This window comes from Neofelis nebulosa, chromosome 4 (genome assembly GCF_028018385.1).
Source record: "Neofelis nebulosa isolate mNeoNeb1 chromosome 4, mNeoNeb1.pri, whole genome shotgun sequence".
Taxonomy (NCBI): domain Eukaryota; kingdom Metazoa; phylum Chordata; class Mammalia; order Carnivora; family Felidae; genus Neofelis; species Neofelis nebulosa.
This window is the reverse complement of record NC_080785.1, coordinates 93,341,981-93,360,163: the sequence shown is the minus strand read 5'-3', so window position 1 is coordinate 93,360,163 and position 18,183 is coordinate 93,341,981. Positions and strand designations below refer to the sequence as shown.

The 18,183-nt window shown below is 42.6% G+C and overlaps 1 protein-coding gene across 22 annotated transcripts in view; it reads left to right on the top strand.

The window, feature by feature from the left end:
• NRCAM (neuronal cell adhesion molecule) overlaps positions 1-18,183 on the top strand; it is a 286,918-nt gene that overhangs the window by 141,762 nt on the left and 126,973 nt on the right. For 21 of the 22 annotated variants that reach the window (XR_009260570.1, XM_058725414.1, XM_058725411.1 and 18 more), the window contains one exon: positions 244-317. The exons of the other annotated variant lie outside the window; for it this stretch is intronic. The gene's annotated coding sequence lies outside the window, so the exon portion shown is untranslated. The remainder of the gene's footprint in view (positions 1-243; positions 318-18,183) is intronic. 22 annotated transcript variants of the gene reach the window in all.

The following is an 18,183-nucleotide window of genomic DNA, read 5'->3' as shown; positions in this document are numbered from 1 at the left end:
CGGCTGGGTTGCATTAAGGGGATGGCCACCAGAATCATTTTTAGTCACCTCTCTGCTGTCACTTTTGATTGAAACCAGCAGAGATGTGTTTTGGCAAATCTATTCATAATTTGTCTTTCCTTACAGGGCTCCCCCGGTAATTGTGTTTCCCATCAGGGAGTCAGTTGGAGTTAATGTATTGACAATCTGCTGTGATTGACGATGACTGTCTTGTTAACATTTCCCCCACTCTTCGACCCACAGGGCTACCCTAAGAAGACATTTGGTTTAAAGAATTAAAAGAACAACTTCTTCAGACAAGAAGACCTTCTTCAAAGGTAGGGGTTTGTCTTCTGGAAAGGTTTAAGTTAGTATAAAGGGAGTTATACCATAAAATGATCTGATTATGTAATATTATTGCCATAATTAATACTCTTCAATCCGAAGCGTATGATGAAAGATGGAGGTAGGAATATAGATGCGAAAACATGAGTCATACTGCTTATCCAAGAGGATGGATCAAATATACGGGGGAGAAAACCAGCCCTTCGTGTCCTTCCATAGTAATGAGACTTTTGTTTTACTAAATCATGCATCATAAAGTTTAGCAAATAGACACCAGAGTGAACACATTGCTAGTAAGCAATATGTTTCTGAAGGAATTAAAGATTTAAAAGGCTAAGGAATCATTTACAAGAAAAGAGTTTTCCTTTTGATTCAATCATGTATCAGAAAACTCTCCTGAGAATATACTTATCCGCACATGAATTTTTTGTTGTCTCACAATGAAGTCCATATAATACAAAAGTCTGTTTGGAAACTTTGAATATTACTTTGATATGTGCTTTCTGCTTTGTAAATCAATTTGCTACCCCCGCTGCCCACCACTTTCCCATTTCGGTCAGAATTATCAGCTCTAGAACTGTCTCTTCCCGGCCTGTGATGCCTTCTGAAAAGCCATCTATTACAGTATTGAATTTGATGAAGGGTATCTTACTTGGAGATCTGGAACATAGTTCTGAGAACTCTGTCTCATAAGGAATTTATGAGAGCGTGATTGTTCAGACACTTAGTCCTCTGCCTCATAGGTTTCATTTAATAAATAAAGAGACTCTCACGGACTTTAATTATGAAAAGAAGATTGTCTGCAAGATTTTGAGGTAGGAAAATCTTGCAAGCATGTTGTCTCTTGTCCTTGAGAAATGCCTAAATTGATCCATTCAGATGCCGTTTTCTGTCGAAGAGGAAATGACTCATGCCTCAGTTGAATTTGCTTCCATTGTGTTGTATTAAAACTGACTTCATATAACTAATTACTATGGTGTTTCAAAACACCGCCAGAAATCCCCAAATCAGTAGCCTGGAAACTAAGAACGTTGCTTTGTAGATCAAGTAGTATATATTTTGTTCGGCTTGAAGAGTTCTTGAAAAGTGAAAATTAGTAAACACTGGCAAAAGTGCTGAGTTGGACACCTATGACCAATACCAAAAGAGCCTAGTTTTCTATCAATGTCTCTTTGAATAGAAACCTCCCTTCGTTAATGTAAAATGACTTACTTTATAAAGTTTTGATACACCTATACACACGTCCTCCAACAAGTGTCTGTAAAATAACACCTACAAGGTAAAACAATGGAAAAGTAAGACCCTTCCATGCTGACAGGGACATGGAAGTCTGGATATGCCAAATCATAGTTGTTAGGAATTACAAATCATTAGTAACGTCGTTAAGGAACATAGCCTACAAGAAATCGCTAGTGTCACTGGTAAATTACGGCAAGTTCTGTAGGTTATAAACTGTGTGTACCTAGGGGAGATAGAAAGACAGCAAGACTGGGAGCTTATTTGTAAATGGTGGTTTCTAGTAAAAAGGAAAATACATGAAGACCAGGCAAGCGAAGGGACCACTGAAAAGGAGTGTATGGTGCCCTTGAGGGGGGCTGTGGTAGAGTTCCCTAAAGGGGGTTCTCTGACTTTCAAGGGCACTCTCATGTGGTTTCTAGGGAAGTTTTCCTGGCTAGATGCACTGTGTTCTCTTCATCCATTGTGTGAGGGCTGTTTCACTTAAAGTCTTCAAGAGGAACAAGCGACAAGGTCGAATTCTACCTTTCGGGGTACGTTCTCATTGATCTTTTTGGCCAGTCTTCTGTTAAATGACTGAAGTGAACTTTTAGTGGTCAGGAGCCACAGAAATATCTCATTTTATCTTTGTGAAGAATTTAATCCGGTTGAAACTAAATACGGAGTGTCTTCCCCATTTCTTCCTCTCGTCTCCCTGAAACAAAGGCGCCCTGAAACGTCCCCAAATTCTGAAGCACTCTTGTATTCAGAATGTCCCCCGGCTATTCAAGAATTCAGCCTCTGACATTGGAATAAGAAAGTTTTTTGTAGCTACTTGAGTGTTCAGTAGTCTTTCCCACGTTCGCTGCTGTGCCGTGGTATCCATGAGATGTGAATGACCACCACTGTGGTTTGTGAACCCACACTTCCACACCCACATCCTTCTTTCCGGAAAGTGCTACCCTTACTGATTGGTATCCAGTCATGTAGAAAAACCGTGTTCACCTCCATCATTAACACTGATGTGTAAATTCTCTCCAAGGAAAAGAATACTCTCCATTTCCTCTGCCTGGTTTGAAAACCTTGGGCTAAGATGCAGGACAGCTTGGGGCGCCTGGGTGGCTCAGTCCGTTCCGTGTCCAACTTCAGCTCAGGTCATGATCTCAACGGTTCATGAGTTCGAGACCCGCATCAGGCTGTGTGTGGACAGCTCAGAGCCTGGAACCTGCTTGGGATTCTGTGTCTCCATCTTTTTGCCCCTCCCCTGCTCACGCTCTGCCTCTCTCTCTCTCTCTCTCTCTCAAAAATAAATAAATGTTAAAAAAAAATTTTAATGCAGGACAGCCAATGATGGAGTTCTAACAAGCGAACCAGAGCAAAGAGGGGGAAATGCCCCCAAAATCACTGTGTAGGACTGCTTTTCTGTGCTGGCATTTGTGTTAGTGTGGTCCTGGTTGTAACTATCATAACTCTGAAGAAGAGTCGTGCCCTGTTCCACTTTAAGGCACGTTCCCATTTGGCGAGCTGTATAAAAAGGAAAATCTGACAGGCTATGGTAGTTATTAACGATTGGATTAGGTTGATGTTTCAAAAGCTGTTCTTCCCCTTGGCCTCACCGTACTAACTTTTACAAAATTATGTATATACATTAGGAGAAGGGTATTGATATTCTGAGTAGATAATAGTAGAACGGATCACAGTAAAAAGACTTTATCTTATAATTAAGTTGATTTGTGAATGTGCATCAATATTTTGTCACAAAGCACAAGGGGATCACTGTTTTTAATACTGTTTAACAATAAAGAGATCTATCAAAGGGTGCCTGGGCGGCTCAGTTGGTTAAGCGTCTGACACTTGATTTTGGCTCAGGTCATGATCTCACGGCTCGTGAGTCCGAGCCCCGCATCGGGTTCTGTGGTGATGGCACGGAGCCTGCTTGGGATTCTCTCTCTCTCTCCCTCTCTCTCTACCTGTCCCTGCTTGTGCACTCTAAATAAATAAATAAATAAATAAATAAATAAATAAATAACCGAAAAACAACAACAACAACAACAACAACGAGATCTATCAAGGTTTGTCCTCCAGCGTCACTGTAAAGTGCAGAAGTTTTGTCTCTTGTTACTGGACACCAGGCAACTGCGAATGAAGCACATGAATGAAAAGCTCCCCGGGGAAGCCTGGGGCTGACGAAAACCAAGCCAGGGATCTCAGTCTAAGCAAAGGATAGTCACCTCTTTATGGTTTGACACCGGCTAGAGCTGACTAGGAATTTGGTCAGCAAGAAAACCAGAAGGATCTTTTCTTGCCCTTGCTGCCTTCCTCCCTCTTCACCCTGACATACGCTGAGGGCCAGGGCCCTCTTGAGACCTTAGCACAAGTGGACAGGCCCTGCCTTGTGATCGCGGCCACCTTGGGCATGGAATGTTGGCTCCGCACCGAAGTGCCACCTTCCTGGAAGCTGAGAGAGAGAACATTCCATTTCTCCATCCCGGCATTCTCCGCACTTGCCATTACCATGCGGAGCCTGAGTAACTCCCTGTGACCTGTGGTCAGGGGAAAGCATATTACATCTCACCCGCAGAGTTTCTGTGGGGAGGCTGAATTCTAATACACGTCCCTATGTTTATCTCCCAGTTGTCATGGCATCTGTGATGGAGATGCCTTTATTGGTTACGTTCCTTTTACCCCTTGCATCCTGATCTTCGTAATTCACAGGGGATGCAACCATTTGTCTCTGGAAACCCACCCTAGACCCCCTCCCACTACCCCGGCTCCTCAGTCTGATGGCTGTCTCCAAAGGCTCAGAAAAGTACCTGAAGAAGGACATCTGTATTCTCTCGTGGGAGGTGGAGGGAGGGGGCGATCAGACAAGGGTGGGAGAGAGGTGAGAAAGGTCACATCGTGTTTGTATGGCTGTGACAATCATGCCCGTTGTCAGTAGTGGGAACCCTGCAAATGTCCTGTGTTCTTCCCCTCTGCTTCCCTCTGTGTTCTGGTGGACAGAAAGATCTGCTTGGGATCTGGAAGGAGAAAATTGCCTGAGTCACTCCCATACAGGAAATGTGTAGCGACTTAGTGCTTATACACCAGAGGGTTGGTGCGGTGACCTTTGCAAATAGCTCTTTGCAGATACTTACTGGGTCAGATTTGTTCTCCCTGGTGCGCTTGTGGCTCAGTTTTAAATGTTTAAAACACTTCGTTTTAAACATTTAGAGGTAGAGCAGGTGGTGAGGTGAGGCCAGGTCAACGGGACTTTAACTTGGGCATTCACTGAAACGACCAGAACCTAGAACCGTCCCACTAGGGCGGGGGTCATTGCCCTGTGACCCTTGTTCCCAGCAAACACAAGCTCTGCCGCAATAGCTCTGCCCCTGAGAGGAAGCCTGTTCAAAATGATAATTAGAAATGGTATTCCTCAGGGCGCCTGGGTGGCTCAGTTGGCTGAGTGTCCGACTTCGGTTCAGGTCATGATCTCGCAGTTCGTGGGTTTGAGCCCCGCGTCGGGCTCTGTGCTTACAATTCAGAGCCTGGAGTCTGCTTTGCATTCTGTGCTTGTCTCCCTCTCTCTCTCCCTGCCCCTTCCCTGCTCATACTCTGCCTCTCTCTCTCTCTCTCTCTCTCTCGCTCTCCCCCCAAAATAAACATTGCAAAAAGATTTTTTAATAAAAAAAAAAAAAGAAAGGGCATCCCTCGTTCGTTCAGAATTATGATCTTTATGTCCAGCAACCTCATGACCAAAATTAATGTTTACTGAACATTCTGGACCACCACCAACCGAGTGGGATAACACCAGAAAGCCTTGGAGTGTTCGGGCCCACAGACTGTGCACACAAAGGTAGAAATGTGTGTCTAAACTGCGGGTGCTTTTATCAGACCCTTCCTTCCAGCATCTGGACATTTCATCCCTGGCTGCTTTTGGAGGGAGTCAAATCCTGACAGGACGGTTATCTAGGGAACTACCCAGGAGGAAAATGAAGCCCAGTGTGGAGCAGGAAGCCAGGCCCAGGCCCCTGCTGGTGATGCAGTATGTTGCTGTCACATCTGACTGCATACACAAATAGATGCTTAGGCTATTTTTTTTTTTTTTTTTTTATTTATTTATTTTTTTGCTTTGCTTGGCTTTGTTTTGTTTTATTTTGCCTTTTCACGACAGCATCTGTTTTGCGAGGCAGAGAAAAAAAAATCTCTTGCGAGGCTTCGAGTTTTCATATCTGCAGAAGGCGTTTCTTACGGCTTTTGTCTAACTTAGCTGGTCTGTAAAGCGTCTTTGTTTCTGGTTGACTGTTGCAGACGGCAAGTCCATAAACTAGCACGAAGACAGGAGAGAATGATTGCTATTGAAAGAGTCGAGTAGGATATGGTGGTGAAAAGGGTTTTGTCTCTGGCGGCACGGAGCAAATCCACATTCATATTGCTGCCTTCGCGTTCGTTAGCATGCACGGTTAAACAATAGGGCAGGCCAGCCGACGTGGTGGCGTTGATTAATGCATTCCTTGAACGTGCTGATTAATGTGTTCCTGCCGCACGTCCTAAGCCGAGACTGCACCTGAGGTGTGCGGGATGGGCCTCCTCGCTGGCGGCTGGGTGACTCGCATGGGGCCATGTGCTCATGGGTCTTGCGTGTGTACGTTTCACACCAGTGCCGTTGCGAACACAGCCACAGATCTAGCAGACTTCTTCTGGAAATACTGGCCTCTCACAAAAGCATTCTGCCCTACAATCTAGGCAGAGATTTTATATAAACTGTGAAGTTCATAGAAGGAATGCCCTTACGGCTGAACAAGGGCTTGGTGCCATCCGCGTGTCCTGTGGATGATCCCACCCTGCTTTTTCATTTTTGTCGTTCTCAGCGTTTTTGTAAAGGGAAAAGGCTGAAAATACTTAGAGAGGGCAGTTTTCACTTGAATAATGCAGGAAGATATATGCAGATGGACACTTGGTGAACTTGGCATCTCGGTTGGACACCTGCTCTTCCCAGGGACAGGGATTCCCATTAGCCCAGAGAGGGTAATTCCCTTTCCAGTCGGCTTCCTTCGGGGCTGTGACTTTCCTTGCTGTATTATGGATTCCATCAAACCACTTATTTTTTCCGTAGACGTTTCCAGAAGGGCTCATCTCTTTGGGGTTCCGCCTGGCTAATGGTTCGAAACAGATGAGCCTGTGAAATTTTTTATTTGATTAGTATCTTTTGGTTGTTTATTTGAGACATAAGAATTCTATTGCTACTTTAAAAATTTTCCGATCAACCCTACAATTCTCAGCAAGATGGCAAAAATGATGAGAAAGCCATGTTCTCAAATGATGCGAGAATGTCTGAATGTAGACGAAATGGTTCATTGGTATTGCCCGCTGTGGCTTGAGGGCTCCAGCTAGGAGGCATTTTTCTTTAACGCTTATTTACTTTTGACAGAGAGGGAGAGAGAGAGAGCGCACATGAACAGGGTAGTGGCGGAGAGAGAATGAGACAGAGGATCAGAAGCGGACTCTGCACTGGGAGTGGAGAGCCCAGTGTGGGGCTCAAACTCACAAACCATGGGATTATGACCAGAACCAAAATCAGATGCTTAAACAGAGTGAGCTACCCAGGCGCCCCTATGGGTAATCTTAATAGAGGAAACCATCAGTGCTATTGAGAAAAGCTACTTTCAACTTTGGAAAGGCCAAGTGAACGAGTTCCTCCTGAGCAAGTGGGGCCTTATGGATGAGAGAATTACCATATGAAACTATGATATAGAGAAGTGGTGAAGTCACCAGTATTTATCCCATTTAATTATTGGCATGAAATTAATGGTGGAGGATGACATTCTGAGATTTTCAGGAATAAGACTTGAGTGAAGATGCTTTATTCCATTTAGACTTAGTAATGACAAGACCACTCTAAGGTCTACTTTGGCGGTTCATAGAATACGTGACTTGTGTTATTTGCCTAATGACATCTAACCCCCAATCTACTATGTTTTAAAAATGCTTAGTTACGTCTGTCTCACAAGGAATATCTGTTGAAAATAAAGAAGTAAAATACCAAATCACTCCCTCGGCATTGGTATACATAAGCTTCTCGTTTGAAACTCAAGGGACACAGAATATGTGTTTAAATCCTTATAATGATGTGGAAGGCATATTTGGGCAAACTCATCAATTTGATTTTCAGAGGGCCTTTAATTATATGATACGTTTCAAAGAGAAATGCACCAAAATAACTAAGAGGGGCTTCCCATTTGTGATTAGACATGCATTTTCTTAGTGTGCTTCAGTTCCACAAGAATTGAAGGGGTAAACAAAGAGAAGCAGGGAACATGATTAATCCGTTTTTCTGCAAAGCTTTTGATACTGTACTGAATAAAAGCTTTGCTGACAGAAGCTGTTAGCCTGGTGAAGGAGAGGCCATAGGAACAGGTTATGAAAGGAGAGAATGGAAAACAGAGAACAATCCACATGGAGGAGATCATGGGAAGTGGTTTCTGCAAGTTTGTATTTATTTTGTTGTCACTAAGCACAGAAAACACGTAGTTAAGGTAGTTTCTTAAATGGCTTTGTTCCTGGAGGAAAAGAAAAAAATAAAGCAAAACAAAAACAAAAAACAAAAAACACCAAGAAAGAATTTAATGAATGTAACTAGACAAAACTACCGTAATTAAATTATTCAAAGGACCTGGAAAATGCATCTAAGTTCCAGGTGTCCTGTAAAATATTTCTTTGTTGAGTACCATTTCCCTGTTTTAGAGAATCCAACTACAGATATGGTTTAATAGTTTTTTTTTAAAAAAGGGTCTTCAAGTTAATTTGTTGTGCAAAATAATAAATTATCTGGTACATATTTTTGAAGGCTCTTAAAAGTGCTCGTGCCATAGAAGGAAAGGAAAAAAATAAATACGTCTTAGCCTCGTGTGCCATCCTGGGTACTCAGTTCATGCTCTGTAAACATTTGTTAAACGAAAATGAAATACCTGTTATGGACCAAAACCAGAAATCATCCCTAAAGAAAACTTTGTCCTTGATTTTCTCTCTACGTCTCTGGTTACCCAGAGCCACTTTATGGGAAATCAATAGGCATTTTCATTTTCCTGAAAACAAACCTTTGAACACTAGGATTTTTTTTTCTGTCGAACAATACACAAGTTCAGTGAGAAAGTAGATTTCAAATATCTACGTTATAATAGACTGATTTGTCTAAATTATTTTTATTACTGAAACATAGCTGCCTTGATCCAGTAAGTGCTGGAGTGAACATGGGAAGGGCCTGGAAAGATCTTTGTTTGGTGAGCAACTAGACGACTTTCTTTTATAAAGCACCTTCTCCTCAGCTGAGAGTCAAACACAGTTCTTCACTAGTAGAATGTTCAGTAACACTGAATGACCTATGGGGCCATTGCCGATATCTGAACCTAGAATGTCACCACTTGATTGAGAATAAATCAAAGTTTATTCTGTAGTTATTTAGGCTTCATTAATACAAATAAAATACTACTTATGAGACTTACATATAGTAGGTCTGGTGACCATCTTCATTAATAAACATTATTGGTTGCTTTTTCTATGTAGGGAACCATGAGAAGTTCTGATAATGCAGCCTGCATTATAAAATACGGCTTATGCCCTCAGTGACTCATACCCTTTAGTTATATACATATAAATAGACTGTTCACATGCACATGTATGTGGTAGGAATGCACATAAAAAGAAAGCACAGAGTAGCATTATTGACTGTTCAACGTACAGACTGAAAGCGCTCTGGGAATTCAAAGGAGTGGTGACCAATCACTAGATGGACATTGACAAAGATTCAAATCATGCCTGATTTGAACTTGAACTGATCATTGAAGGAAGAATGGTTCTAAAACTAGTCCAGAAAAATTAAATTGAGTGGGGGAAACAGCCAAGTCTTGAGCAGAGGAGGGAGAGATTGCCATGTAGTATTTACATGGCAAAAGGAAAATAACCACTTTATTTTTTTATTTTCTATTAAAAATTTTTTTTAATGTTTATTTATTTTTGAGAGGGAGAGAGAGACAGAGTGTAAACCAGGGAGGGGCCGAGAGAGAGAGAGACACACACGCAGAATCCGAAGCAGGCTCCAGGCTCTGAGCTGTCAGCACAGAGCCCGACACAGGGCTCGAACCCACGAACCACGAGATCATGACCTGAGCCGAAGTTGGATGCTTAACCGACTGAGCCACCCAGGCACCCCATGGTAAACCACTTTAAAGCAGAAAATAGACCTAAGAAAGGAGCGGCTGAAAGTGACTTTGGAGAGGTGTTTGTTCCTTCCTTCTTTCTTTAATGAATGAATAAACGTTTGTTCATTCTTTCATTCATTCTTTCATGAGCTGCTGTATTTCAGATATGATCAAAGGGTCACAAGCAAACTATACATGAATTGCAGTGTGGTGTAATTAGCCCCAAAAGAGTAAAAATTACATATATGTGTATATATTTATGTCTGTGTCTATATACATATAAAGGTGTAATGTTGATACAGAGGCAAACGAGATAGCTTTGCAGGCAAATCCTTGAGCAAGAACACTGAAGATGAGCTGGCATCTTGAGGCAGACGTGGAGAAGGACATCCCCGCTGTGGGAAGAGGCACAGTAGATACCTCTAGAAGCCTTGCGGTTGATGCACTCACTTCAAGTGCACTGGTGTGACCCAAAGTGACGACGTCAGAGGTAGTGTGAAGGCACGATGGAGAGTATTGTCTGGACCAGGAGTTTGGGATAGCTCGTGGGATCTTATGTGAGGATCGTGAGTAAGGGAGTCACATGATCAGATCTGAGTATAGAACAGATACCCTGGTGACTGTATGTAGCACAGATGGGTGAAACTAGAAGCTGGAAACGCACAGGAGGCGAGAGGTGATGAGCTGGGGGAGCCTGACACAGGATCCCAGCGGAGAAGACACCTCACAGTGTATTGAATGGACCTGTATGCCAGTTAGGAACGAGAAATGACAAAGAGCCAGACCTGACCTCTGACTTGAGAGATGGGGTGGATGGCGGTGCTATCAGCCAGAATGGAAAAGGCAGAAAGGCTGCTTTCGAGAAGAAGATAGAGTTCTGTTGTAAATACGCTAAGTCTGAAACGCGTGATTGTGAATATACTGCGCTGAGTTTGAATTCTGTTCACTTATGAACCTGTCACGTTCTTGAATGAGACGTGACGTCAGCCCAACCATTGTTTTGAGAAAGTTCACCTGGCATCAGTATTTTAGGACACTTTAGTGAAAGTCCATTAAAGATGAAGAAAGCGGGTAGGTGAGTAGTGCTGGGGTGGCCACATGAGGACAGAGACCCCAGAATGAGGAGAGAGGCCCGGAGAATGACAAGCAAACATGCCAAGAGTCATTGCCTTTCATTGTCTTGTTTAAATTTCACTGAGCCTTTGCCCCGTTGTTCACAAACACAATCTTCGTGCAGACATCTCTGCCTTAGGTGAGCTTCCTCTCTGGAGCTCAGAGACCTGGGTGGGCAGCAGCGAAAGGCGGTCATCCCAGGTTGTCCTCGGAATTAGGATGCTTGTTTGAGGAAGGGGGAGTGGTTTCCCCCAGACCACGTGTGAGAAGAATTAATGCCATCAATCATGTCCAAGAGAAGAACTGGCTGTAGAAACCAAAAGGTCAAAAACTCTTATTAACCGAAAGACCTAGAATGTACACAATTCAGACTGAAATGACTTTCTCAGAGAGCGATCTGAACAAAGAAAATTTTGCCAAGGGCAAAGCTGAAGGAAAACAGTACATGGCATTCCCAAGGGTCACTGGAAACATTTTTTTGAAGCAATAACATGAGACAATATGTCATTATTACTAAGCAGACAAATTTGAGCCCAGCGTAAGGGGAAAGAGCTGCATTGTTTGTTTCTCTTTCTGTTCTTGCTGTGTTCCTGGTGGTGGCTTTGTTTGTCCCACGGTCACTATTGGAAAGGGTGCTCAGTTCGACACATGCCAAATGACTGAGGTGGTATTTCCACGAAACATTTCCATTTTAATAATTCTTTCATATTTGTAGATGAAAAACGGCTTAACCCTAGGGCATGTGCGAAGATGAATCACAAGGCTCAGAAATTTTGTCCTCAAGTGATTCGTTGGCCGCAGAGGGAATTCATGTGTACTCACGGACAAATTCTGGCATAATTAATGCCTCAAATCATAATTTTAAATGCCCAAATCATAATTTATATTCATAAATTTTTTATTTTGAGCTCCTGGGTAATCAAAACTCATACCACTGTCCATTCATCTTCTATGCAATCAATCACATGGAAAAGAACTATCGATTTTTAAAAATAGAAAAATTACCTGATTTTCCTCTTATTTCTCATCTACACAGGAGAAGCAGAGAAAAGTCCCCAAATCTGACGTGTCACTCCTTTCATTTAATCCAGGCTCGTGGCGTGAGATAGCCAACAATCGTGTGGTTCATGCAGGGGTGGGGGGCACCCAGCCTGCTTCTCTTTTGTAGCTGAACCGTGTCTAGTCTTGTTCCTAATGACCCCCGGGTGCCTTGTACCAACTCCTCATTAGTTCCTGTTCTAGAAGTCACATTGGTGACCCAAGTGGGCCATGGAACCTATTTTCTGGAAAACTATCTAATACTTTAAAATTGTTCCGTCAGTCTTGTGTGTGGCAAGATGCTTCTGATTTGTTTTCCACATTTTACTTGCCTTGTTTTCAATCTGGCTGGCCTATAACACACTTCGGCACCTGTAGTGAAATTACATTTATCCTCAGTCCACAATGTGCTTCCTGAAAAAAAGGAATGGGAGATGTTTGTTAGGATATACAATGGCACTCTTTTTCAAATTGTTCAAATGATACAGAATTCTTTGCCAGTGATGTTAGAGGGTTTATTACAATTTAAATTCATTTTTTTAAATCAAAAGTATGCTTTCTCTTGTTGGCATTATATAGCTTCTTCATTGTAATTAATGTTTTACGTCTATTTATAGAATATGGAGAATCTTCTGCTGTTCCCTTTTTTATTTTTATAAATAATTATTTTAATGCAATTTTATGAGTTACCGAAATCGAGTTATATGAAATATACAATTCAATGGAAGTACAATTTGTTTCCTACATAAAATGTAAAATAAAGCAATTTGTTTCCTAAAAAAGAGTTTTTGTTATGAGTTGACAGTATTATATTTTGGCCAAAAGTATTTGAACTTAAAGACAATTCTTTTTCTTGCCTGTTCCCCAGTGTCACGGATGTGATGTTTGGGGACAAGGCATCAGGCACAGTGCGTGTAGACTAAAGGTCTTAGGAGATTAAAAAAAAAAAAGACATTCTTTTTCACCGTTGAGCTTCTATTGACTCATAAGGCATTTTAGTGCCACAAAATGAGCACCATAATTTCAATTTTACGATACATTTAAAGAGAAAAAAAACCCCTCTATATTGTAAGGCCAGATTGGATACAAATTTTGTTTCCTCCTGATCTGTGTGCCTCGACCAGGGTAGACCTTGGCCGTTCTTCTCTGAAATTACTCATGTGGCCTGTTCCTGTTTCAGTGTTGCCCCGAGGTGAACCTGACATGGAGTAAGTCATTTTCTTGAAAGGTCTCAACTTACCCAGGGATACATTTGTCTAATGCTTCTCTGTTTTGTTTCCTACGTGTCTGACATGATGGCCTTTTTAGAGAATAGATGTTTGTTGTAAAAATAGCATCTGGGATCCACTAAGGCCATATTCCATAAAGACAAATTAGTTTAATTTCATATATTTTAATGTCTTCCCAATGGTGATGGCCCTTTTCAATATTTAATAAGGTAAAATTAACACAATGTTACAATAACAGTTGACAGTAATCAAAGCAGTGTGTGTGTGTGTGTGTGTGTGTGTGTATACATATATATACATACATAAATATATGTATATATATACACACACACACATGTATGTGTATATATGTATATACACATACATATATGTATGTGTATATACATATATACACATACATGTGTGTGTGTGTATATATATACATATATATACACACACATGTATGTGTATATATGTATATACACATACATATATATAGGTTTGTTTGTTTGGTTTAAGTTTATTTTATTTTTTATTTTGAGAGAGGAAGAGAGAGAGAGAAACCCAAGCAGTGTTAAATTTGTACGCAGACATTAATATATGACTAGTGGAACTGAATGTTCCCACTAAGACCTATTCTGAAAACCATTATGTTCGACTGTAAAAACAGTCACCACTGATGAGACTTACCAAGTGCCAGACATGTTCTAAGCACTGTCCACATCATTCTGTTACTGTTTTCATTTTATAGATGAAGTAACTGAAGTTCACATAGCCAGGAACATACAGCTAGTGAATGGCAGAGCAGGGATTCAAACCAGGTTAGTCTAACTCCAGAGCGATGTGCTTCACCACCCCCACCTCTGTCTGAGTGGGAGATGTGCCCACCGAGTGCTTAATTAGCTCACAAGGGAAGCCCTTGGCCTTGGAGCTCTGGTCAGTGTGCTGTGTGTACATGACAAATAAAGTCTCATATGGAAGTCAAAGCTATTACCCTGCCGCCCATTCACATCAAATAATAAATCTGAAGGCTGTCACGGCTGGTACACTGCACCTGTGGTTCTAAATATCCATTCCACGTTCATGCACCTTGTATGGAATAAATGTCTGCTACAGAAAGAGAAAAAAAAAAACAACTCTAGGCCAAATGATGCAATATGGTTGGAAATGCCTGTCTGCAGCAAGGTGGCTTCATAGTTCTGGGCATTCCTTTCACTAGTGTGGCTGACCATATCTGGAACAAAATGTTTTTGGAATTTTGGTGGCAGTGTGGTTTGCTTGCAGGTATGACATTTGTCCACACTAATAGAACTTGCTTTTTGTCCCTTGTCGTCCGCTGACACCTCTCCCTTCCTAGAGCTCTTCCCCAGGAACCTCTGTATGTGCCCTTCACACAGGATTTCAAGGGCGGATCACTGTCTGCTGCTTCTCAAAAGAAGTGACCTGAGAGGCACCTGGATGATTCAGTCGGTTAAGCGTCTGACTCTTGGTTTCAGCTCAGGTCATCATCTCACGGTTTTTGAGTTCAAGCCCCAAGTCAGGCTCTGCACTGACAGCGTGGAGCCTGCTTGGGATTCTCGCTCTCCCTCTCTCTCTCTGCCCCTCCCTCCCTCTCAAAAATAAATAAACTTAAAAAAACAAAAAGAGAAGTTACCCGATACCTGCTTTAGATGTCACTTCCTCCTGCTCTTTACCTGGCTTCTTCCCATCCTGACCTAGTGTTTGTATTTTAACAGAAGAATCTAGAAAATAAATGGCCTTGAAGATCTAAAGGAAGGAAAAAAAATTCATCTCTTTAGACCCAAGTCGTATAATCCCACACTGAGCTTTTATCCATTTTGGACAGGGGAGCCCGGCCCCACAGATCCCTTAAATCACTACACAGTAAAACTATCTACTCATAAACCTCCTGCTTCCTTAGATTTTAATAATCTCAGTGAGGCCTTTTAGACAACGATCACGATAAACATGTACTTTTTAAATATGATCACCAGTCATAAAGGATGGCTTGGCAACATGCGTTTTATTTAAATTTTTATTTCATTTTGTTAATTATCTCTTTATTTCCAAGTGATTCATTCTGGATATTACTTACCTTTTTCTGTATCCTAATTAAGTTTGCATAAAGCCAAAGCTCTTACCCTGTCCTTGCCCTTATTCTTCTCCCCTGATTCGGCGCTTGGACCATTGGCCCCTTGACGTCTCTTGAACAAGCTAGGCACGCTCCCATCTCAGGGCCTTTGCGCTGTGGTCTCTTCTGTCTGGAGCACTCTTCCTATGTATGTCCCCATAGCTTGCTGCCTCTTCTTCAGGTCTTTGCTCAAATACCACTTTCTGGTGAGCTAGTTCTTGATGCTGTGGTGAGCAAGTGTGCTTGGGCACCCGTACACCCCCACATGCGCACGCGCGCGCGCACACACACATACACACACACACACACACACACACACACACTTTGGAACCCCCTATCTCCCTCTCTCGTTTTATTTTTTTCTTCATAGCACTTATGACCTAGCAAACTGTGTAATTTACAATTTGTTTTGTTACTGTCTGTCTCTCTCCGCGGGAGTCATCAAGTCCATGAAGGCAGGAACTTTTGTCTGCTGCCTTCATTACTGAATTCCAGCACCAGGAATATTGCCTGGCATGTAGTGATGCTTCATTTGCTCAATGAATGAATGAATGAAGGGAGGAATGCATGCTTACAGAAATCTAAAGTTTCAGCCCTTTGTCAGATAATGTCATTAGCTGAATAAATCCTTCCTCGCTTTTGTGTAACAGTGACTTCCCAAGGTTCAGAAATGTCATAGTGTAGACTTCGGCTTACTCACAGATTCTGCTAAGCTGGAGGAGAGGGTAGTGTGACTTTCCATTGTTAAATGCGGAGGTGGAGTTGGAAAACAATCAAAAGAAATGTTCCTCTCGTTTTTTTGGAGCAAATGAACAAATCTAGCATTTGTTTTTGGGAGAACAAATGCTCTCCGCAAAGAACAGAAACTGTTCCCCAAATCTTTGAAGTATGTCACTGATCCTTTAACCAGTAGCTAGAGAAGCGAGGACCCTAGTGACAAACACGGGCTTTGTGGGGATGAAAGCTAATCATAAGTTTACAAAAACTGATTGGGCATTTGCCTTGTGACTAATTCCTGGCAGTGACACAGAGGAGGCTCTGAACTGGCCCAGCCACACATATTTTCAGTAAAGACCCTTTTCCTCAAAGATGTTCAGTTTTTTGCGTAATGCTGTCTTTTAGATTAAAATAATGTATTGCTCAAGATACAAATAACATTAAGGATTCTGCCAAAGACATAGTAGTTTGTATACTGGCAGAGGGAAGTAGATATCTTGGGGGAGAGGGATTATCATTTTTTGGTTTCAGAGGGTTTTTTTTTCTGTAATTCATTTAATTTGCCAGTTGTCAAACCACAAGAGACTGTATGAATTAGAATAATGTTCCTAACAACCTCCCAATCACTGGGTCTGTGTTTTGTGGCATGAACGTTGACACTAGCATGCTTCCTATCAATACAATAAAAATCTTTGTCAGTCCCCAACGCCTGCCCTGATGCCGCATTCACGCAGTGACTTCAGGATGCTAGGAGCCCCCCTAGAACCTCCCTGTCCCTTAAAAACATACCCCAGCCTGTTGGCTAATACCTAAACTTCTGCCAGAGCTGGTTTCCTTGATCACCTTTTTTTTTTTTTGATGTTTATTTATTTTTAGAGAGACAGAGCATGAGCAGGGGAGGGGCAGAGAGAGAGGGAGACACAGAATCTGAAGCAGGCTCCGGGCTCTGAGCTGTCAGCACAGAGTCAGACGCGGGGCTTGAAATCACAAACGGGGAGATCGTGATCTGAGCCAAAGTCAGACGCTTAACTGACTGAGCCACCCAGGCGCCCCCTTGATTCACTTCTGTATTTATTGTGCTGCATAGCTTCAGTCACTTATCAGCGATGGGGGGGGGGGGGGCGGGGACAACTTGTATTGTCTATATAGTGTCCCATATGCCAGGGACTTTAAGCTTTGATTCCTGCCAGAGCGAAACCTCAGGAGTCTCATCTGTAGGCAGTGCCTCAGTGGTGCCATATTTCAGCTCTTTCCAGGGAAAGATCTCCCCAGTACCAGACGGGAGAGAGAAAAGCTAGCACCTGTGTAAGAAAAAGTGCACGACTGCAAAGTGCAATAGAGAAACTTCCTCAGGTTCCTAACTTTCTGGAAATCTGGTCTTGTCCACTAGTTGCAAAGATGAAAGGATGCCAGTTGCTTGAAAACCTGTGGTTCTCTGACTAATTGCCTGTTTCTTCAGTCCTTCTTAAGGCTTGGAAGTGTGTGCAAGTGCATCAGGCAGAAGCGTAGATTCCTGTCAGTAACCGTGTGAACCACAGTTAGCCTTTGCTTCTTGTGGACCACAGTCCTGGGGCCCTCCTTCAGCAGGCTCTGGTGAGCCCTTCTCAAATAAAGTCATGTGCAGAATCCCACGTTATAAACCAGAGAGGAGCCCAGCTGCTCCAGACGCCCTTTTCTGAAGCCTCCCCTCAGTGCCCTGATGAGGCTTTGCCCCACGATGCTATGCCCCGATATAGGACACTGACCACAGTGGGGGACACTGACCTCAGGACACTGACCACAGAGTTGCTGTGGTGGGTGTCACAAATGCTGTTCTCCATCCACGGAAACAAGGATGGTTTAGCTTGTTTTCCAGGGCACAGGTTCAAGAGTCAGACAGCCTACTCAGCACGAGTCCTGGTTTTGCCAATAGCGCGTATGAACCATGGAGGAGTCACTTAACCACCGTGGACCTCACTTTCCCGGTCTGTAGGATGGAAGACATCTGGTTTGGGAGAGGTGTAAGAGACTTAACGTATGAAAAGGACCAGGTATAGAGTAAGCCCCCAGTAAGAAGGAGCTGTTTTAAAAGTAAAACTAGGGACACCTCGGTGGCTCAGTGGGTTAAGCGTCCGACTTCAGCTCAGGTCATGATCTCATGGTTTGTGGGTTCAAGCCCTGCCTCGGGCTCTGTGCTGACAGCTTGGAGCCTGGAGCCTGCTTTGGATTCTGTCTCCCTCCCCTGCTCATTCTCTGTCTCTGTCTCTCTCTCTCTCAAAAA